At 40.1% G+C, this 7,387-nt stretch overlaps 2 long non-coding RNA genes across 2 annotated transcripts; one reads left to right on the top strand and one right to left on the bottom strand.

Annotated features, from left to right (window-relative positions):
• Positions 1 to 270: 270 nt before the first annotated feature.
• LOC107076876 (uncharacterized) lies at positions 271 to 3,454 on the bottom strand. The gene is made up of 3 exons (XR_001478004.2): positions 3,310 to 3,454; positions 2,285 to 2,445; positions 271 to 645 (listed from the first exon to the last, which is right to left on the bottom strand). It is a non-coding gene; the product is annotated as an uncharacterized lncRNA (long non-coding RNA).
• Positions 3,455 to 4,571: 1,117 nt separating this feature from the next.
• LOC138239227 (uncharacterized) lies at positions 4,572 to 7,147 on the top strand. Its single transcript, XR_011189697.1, has 2 exons — positions 4,572 to 4,867; positions 5,531 to 7,147. It is a non-coding gene; the product is annotated as an uncharacterized lncRNA (long non-coding RNA).
• Positions 7,148 to 7,387: the final 240 nt, after the last annotated feature.

Here is a 7,387-nt window from a genome sequence, read left to right as displayed (position 1 = left end):
GCTGAAGATGCCTGTAATTGACTGACAGTCCCCGAGTTCTTTTTTTTATTCCCCTACAATCCAATCACAGGCAGGCAGGATGACTCATGCACCATAAATACACTAAAACAGAGACCATCTGAATGTTGTCTTTCATCTTTATCAGTTTTTATCCTGCCACAGATCATTCACACAGGAAAAGCAGCTTCCACAGCAGAGGCAAAAGAGGATTACTCTGATAAGACAACGTCTGATGTTGGAACTTTATTGTGAACAGCAGGGTTCTGAATACGAGATTGACTGAAAGTACATTCCCACTCACTTAGACACTAAAACATATGGTATTATCTTCCAAGGAAGAAGTCATACATCTTTCTTAGAACTTGAGTTCTTTTTATCGACTGTTCATTCTCCAGTCTGAGGGCAGCTTCCCGGGTCAATCAAAACGACTCCAAAGACATAATGAAATTCCCCAGGAGGGCTCAACAGAGTCTGGGTGATTGCAAAACAGAGCAGCAACAGCATTCAGCTGCTCGTGCTCTGGGGGCTCCTGAAATCTGTTTGGTACGAGACTGTGATGGTCACACCAATTCTGAAACATTCCGAACAGCTGTGCCTTGCAGTAATCCACACCCACACCAGGTCACCTAGTTTTAGCACACTGTCCTACGGAGAAAATGACCTTTAGAATTAGAAATGAACAACAGATTATACACAGAAAAAGCAAAAACAGGAAAACATCTTTAGTATCTCAATAACAGGGAAGTTAGAGATATGCAGAAGACAATCAGGATTTGTTTTACAAGTAATTAATCGGTTACTTTGATTTTCTTTTGTCTCTTTGCCTTTTTTTTTTCTGATACATGTGAAATGGGAGGTATTAATACTTTATGTCTGAACATTATGCTCTTAAAGTATAAAAAAGATTACTGTACTGTGTTACTGCCAAAGTTACAACCACCAAAAAGGAAAAGCCGCCTACTATCCGAAGGAGAGAATCAATCATAGACTATAAGCACTCATTCATATGTTTATTTTTGTGTGTGTGGCTGGTACAGTATGTCTTTTCACTACAAAAAAGGTTCTCTTACTGCATATTTCCCCATACTCTTCACTAAACAACAGCTCCTGATAAAGGCAAATGCTTGGTTGAAGTATTAAAAGGCATTATAACAATGTGAGTTTCATCTCTGAAAACAGCTGCTATTGTAGAGGAAAGAGGAGGAGGAGTGTAGGTGTGAGAGTGGGCGTGTGGGGGCTCTAATCACTGCGGGGACCTTGTTACTGCAAGGAAATCGGTTTGTCTTAATACGAGTTGCCTCAGATTTCTTACTCACAGAAAAGGGTGTGTGGTACTTGATCTTCTTCCTTTCTGTCTGTCCAGAGACCTGTTACCTTAACTTCCTCTACATTTCCCAGAGCTACATCCACCTTATCAGCTTAAACTGGCACTTCGGAAGCGTTCAAGTTTTCCCTTCTCCCTTCATTTACTTTATCCTTCTGCTGATGGGGTGCCTGTACCCCTGTCTTTGGAGGCAGTTCAGGACACAACAAACAAGTAAATCTCCTGGCATTCTACCTGGATTTTATGTGACTTTATGTGATTTTATTTTCTCTGTTTCTAGGAAACCTATACAACGAAGTCTACTCTTGCCTCTGTTATTTATCTTGTCTTTGGAACTACAAACTCAAGATGTCTGTCAAACTTACTACAACGTTTACAGTATTTCTGTCAACGATACTCAACATTCCAGACCTTCTTTATGTCAGTGACATACTGGTATATGTAAAGAACGTTTTCCAATTTCTGCCTCTTCTGTTAATGATCTTTTATGACTTCCTGCTTTATCAGGGTATAAAAGTCACTAGTTCTAGTCAGCATGTCATGGCAGTAAATATTATTAGCACTGTTTTTAAACTGGGAGATGAGAACTTGAGCGGGTGAGAATATTTTCCCACTTCTCTTCAAACTTGTGTCTGCATGAATAAAATGAACATGCTTCCTTGCATGAATTATTTCAGTCTTGCCATTCCTCTTTCTCCTTCATTAGGCTATTGGGATAGACTGCATTCTAGTGTTTCTAAATTAATTTGGAAGGGGGAGTGAGCACATATTAAATTCAGGTGGGTAGCTGCGTCAGCATGCGAAGGCTGCAAAGGAACAAGTAATAGGTTTATTCCATGCTGAAAAAAAGAAGAAAGAGAACACAACGTTTCGGCCATGGAGCCTTCTTCAGGTGTGACTTATTAAATTCTACTTGACTTATTAAATTCTACAATCTGCAGCGAGAGACTGGTGGCTGACCTAGCTCTGCCAGACTTGAAGTTACATTGTTGCTCCTTTGTTCTGCAATCACTTTTTGTTTCAGAGCTGTCCCTCTTGGTGTTTGCTTGAAGAAGGTCTGGTCTCTCCATGAAGATTTCTTTTAGGCTCTCACCTTAGACTCCGAAGACTGCATTTTGGACCTGTAATCACATATTTAATAATAACTTAGCATTACCATAGAGTGAAATCACCAAAGATGTCTCATTCAGCCTTCTTCCAAAATTCTAAATTTCCTTCAGGTAATTCCATGTTTGCTTTCCAGCTGAGGTGGAGCTTGCAGAGGCTAGCAAGGTAAGGATCAGTTATGAGAGGTGATCTTGGGAAGTCATACGAATGTACTGTGTTCTTTGTTTTTGGTCGCCACATTATAGATTTTGCCACATTAGAATCAAGTCAGAGAAGAGAAAGCAGTTACATCCTGGGGCTTAAATAATGTTCAACACCGATAGGCTGAGGAAACTGAACCTTTTGAGTTCAGAACAGAGAAGACAGCAAGGGGCCCTAAGACAAGTGTTCAAAATACTCAAGAACATTGATAAAGCCAACCCAACTGAAGCCTTCAGAGTAAACAGTGAAATGCTAGCCAGAGGACACAAGTGTAATCTACAGGGAAGTGCATCGTAAACTGATGACAGGAGATACTTCTTTACCCAAAGGGTGGTAGGTGTGTGGAACCAGCCATGTGGATAATGGTGATACCCTGGCATCCATTAAAAACAGTGGAGATGAGATCCTTGTATTAATTAGATACTGATTATCCAGAAGGCAAGAGGGGTCTCCACCTGTAAGAAATTGAAATGAATAGAAAGAAACGGTGCTAGATTTTTCAGAGCTCTGCATGTCTTTTGATGTCTGAAATTACTGAGACACACATGAAGTGTTTTTCCTTTCTGTAGCTCACTGTGGGAACCTTATACTGCAGCACAAGGCTTTAAAGATGAAAGCACCGCTCTTCAAACATGGCTCACTCTTCATCTGCCTGCCGTCCCGAAACGCAGCCTGACCTGACAGGGCTAAAGGAGTCTTTCTACTCTCCTCTTCCTCCCGTGGCGCAGCCTGGACGGCCGGGTCCTGTGGTTGATATTCCCCCAGAATTCCTCACCAAAGCAGAAGGATGCATCCCGGCTGGAAAGAAAATCCGCCAACTCCTATAAGCAAAAAAAGAAAATATATTTCAGTAACTGAAAGTTAATTTAACTGGAATCTTTGTTTTTCCACAAAAGGGCAAAAAAAACATGCATTATATTCTGTGGAAGATGAAAAATGATCATCCATCCATCCATTTTCTAACCACTTTATCCAATAGGATAACAGGGTTGCAGGGGAGCAGGAGCCGGCCCTAGCAAGCAACAGGCACAAAGCAGGATACATCCTGGACATGTCACAAGTCCATCGTAGGCAACACACAAACACAGACACAATCACACCAGGGCCAATCTCCCCAGTAGAGGAAACCAGTGCATCCAGAGGAAACCCACATGAACACTGGAGAACCCATTGGGAGAACATATGAACTCAACACAAATAGCACCCCAGGAAAGCAATGAATGTTGTTGGTCTAACAGCATTATGTACATTACCCTATACAAGATGGCAGGGAAACTACGCACTATACAAGCAAATATAGGTCTATGCAAATAGTGCCTTTGGACAGAACTGAATATTCAAAACGTGTATCAGTCATCAGATAATGAAGGGAGCGGGGATATGGTAGTATTTCAGAATTTGCATTAACCAAATTCATCTACACACACTTGGTTAGAAAATAACTAGTTTATAACTGTAGTGTGTTTTAGCATTCATTTTTTGTTAGTTTGAAAATAGACGTGAAGAACCTACCCTGTAGTAGCAGCTCAGGCACTGGCCTCCTGGCCCATATTTTTGCCAATTAACTGCAAGTTAATTGCAAAATTGGATCGTGCATTTATATAACTTCAACTAGTAGCTTTTGTAACATGTCCTGCTTTTCAAAGAATGCACGTCCATTTTTTTTTAATTTCCTTTCAAGTGGGTATTGGGTTATGTCAGTAGATCTTTTGTCTTTCCTAATCAAGTAAATCGTTTCCGTTCGAACGTTTTAATGGTATTCACGCCTTAGGCTGGGATTCTTATGAATATCTTCATGTCTCAAACAACCATCGATGCGCTCTGATTTTTTTTTAAACCTGCAAAATATTCTAATGTTGTAGAGTTGAAATTCATGTTCGCGTTGATTCTCCAGACCATTTTCTGAATGTTTTTTCTGTTGAAATCAAACATACATTTGCTTGGTAGAACTAAGGTTCTAAATATAACAGATTTTTTTATATTTCTTGATCCAGGTGAAAAAATAATTAATCGCTAGTTATAAGTGGAAAAACTACGTGACATTTTAGTTAACGTTTAATTCAAGCAAGAGCGAAACAAACTGACAAAACGGACCCGTCCGGTTGGCTCCACCCAGCGGTAGTATGGAGAACTGCATGAAAGCGGTGCAACACTGTACCGCATCAACAGCGCTCAACACGAGATAAACTTGCAATGTCATTTTAATGCGACTCGTAGTGTTGTGATTCTCTGCAGGTAATTTCTTTTTATATGTCCTTTCCTTTCTCCACTCTCCGGTATAGACTGGAGATTAATACTCGATTTGTAGATGCGTGTACACAATTGAATATTGTGATATTGATATTGTGTCCTGTAGCACAATTGCCAGAGTTTATGGCTTCCTGAGTAATTAACGTCCTACTGTGTGAAACCTTTGAGCTGTTCAATGCCATGGCGTTGATGCTCATCGCGCCCATAAGGCATTTATAAATGACAGCGGGGCGAAAATACAATAACTGACCTTTTAGGAATAATAAAAGGGAATTGGAATTACATACACTGTAGCTGTACTGTATGTATGTGAAGGAACGCATTGAAAAAGAAATGTGTCACTAAAACAGCTTTTGCCTTTATATTATAAGCGTATACACCTTAATGTCGCATCTTGTGGGCTCACAAGACAGTTCACTTAGGGCCTTCAAATTACAGCGAGATTCTGAATAAAGGACATTTAATTCTCCCTGGGGATAAACCGTTTCCTCTAAGACCATTAAGTATCCTGATCTGAAACCAATACTCAGTTGAGGATGGGGGTAAAAATGACATTTTACAGTGTTTTGTTTTTAATTCTGTCACATAATCTCCTAAACGTCAGCAATCTTTCTTCTGTTCTTATTCTCCTACTCTCACATTATATAGGTACTTCTAGGAAAACCTTGAGTGGGATTGTACCTTTTGAACTCCTGAGGTTTGTTTGGATTTTTCTTCAGCTCCTCTGGTTTCCACCCGCCTTACGAAGACCTGCTGCGTCAATTAGTTGTAGTCTCCCATGTCTTCATGTGAGTGTGCTGTCCAAGCCAAGATCCCCTGAACCTTGATCCCCTGAAGTCCTGAGGAGAGAAGACCCAATACAAGTACAAATTCAGAATCCTCAAGGACACTGACAAAATTAGCCCAGCAGATTACTTCCAAATGAACACTGAAACACGAACCAGTGGGCACCAGTGGAAACTACATGGAAGTGCATTTGAAACCAAAAACAGGAGGCACGTCTTTACACAAAGGGTGGTGGGAGTGCGGAACAAGCTACCCAGCCATGTTGCTGAAGCTGATACCCTGGTTTCTTTCAAGAAAGGGGTGCACAAGATCCTTGGATCAATTTACTACTAACTACAAAGCAGACTATATGGGCCTAATGGCATCCTCTTGTTTGTAACCTTTCATTGCATTTCCTATTCCTGGTCCTAAAGACCCACACACTTGCTGTTTTTTTTTTTCCATCTGAGCATACAATCAAATCATTGAACCTTTAATAGACCTGATAAAGAGTTTACTCCATGTTGGAGGTTGTTTTAACTTTCACATAGTTTTACTTTGTGCATACTAATTACAAAAGTAACTTAGAATTGATAACCTCTGAGTAGAAAATTAACTCGCCAAAGGCTTCACCCCAGCAACATATTGGTTCAGTTACAGATTCATGTCAGCACAGAGCTCAGCAGCAATGAAAACCAGCAGGATTGGGGATCCAATCCTGCTCCAGGCTAGTCCTGACCTATGCTTCTGGGTTTTGTAACCCAGATCAGGAATTAGTGTCTTTCCGAGGATGGATAGACTTTTTCCACACAACAGTGACTATTACAGATTTGCTACATGAAAAATACTGCGCTTTTTCAAACTCTTTGCACTTGTCCTGTAATGCGAAACCACCCCTAGTGTAAAGCGCCTATCTTGGTTTGGAAAATGATATGTTCCCTGGGCTCAGATGTCAGCTAGAACTCCGGTGGTAGATGTGTCAGGATGCAAGCAGATCTGAATTGAGCTGAAGCTGTAACAATGCTTACACAGCAACATAAGACCATAGAAAAAGGTCCTTCATCCAGAACATGTAACAAAGCTCTGGCAATTTTAATACTGCTAGTCACAACCTTCTTGCACATTCTTTAAGTCCTTTACTGTCTTGCATTAGAAAAAATATTCAATATTTTTAATGGATGTCAAATAGATCTCATGGCTACATTTGTAGATATGCAAACCAATCCACCTAAGTCCAACAGACTTTACCAACCTCTGCTTTTTACCTATGCAATCTGGAGTGGATAGATTGCACCCACACAGCACACGGCAGACAGACTGGAATCCTAAAAATCAGTAAAAGTCCACAAAAGAGATTGCTTGACACCTGAAGAAGGGTCCACAGCCGAAACGTTGTTTTCTCTCTTCTTTTTTTCAGCATGGAATAAACCTATTGTTCCTTTGCAACTCCTAGTATGGCTATTTAATAAAAAAATGTATCAGAAAATGCTTTTTAACATTGTTCAGGTACTTTGAATTTATTTTTACCCCAGAATTAAAACGTGGTAAGAAAATCAACTGGTAAACACTGGAAGGTTTCACACATACAGTAGCTGCTTCGCACTGCTTGTGAAAATGTGCTTCATTCACTGGACTGTAGGACTTTTTAAATACAGAATAATTAATTAATTAATAAGAATAGGAAGTTAAACCCATGTACCAAGTTTTTACAAAGAGAACAATCACAGAGTGTCATTGAAC

This window comes from Lepisosteus oculatus, chromosome 5 (genome assembly GCF_040954835.1).
Source record: "Lepisosteus oculatus isolate fLepOcu1 chromosome 5, fLepOcu1.hap2, whole genome shotgun sequence".
Classification (NCBI taxonomy): Eukaryota; Metazoa; Chordata; class Actinopteri; order Semionotiformes; family Lepisosteidae; genus Lepisosteus; species Lepisosteus oculatus.
The sequence above is the reverse complement of the archived record's forward strand: the minus strand, read 5'-3'. Positions and strand labels throughout refer to the sequence as shown.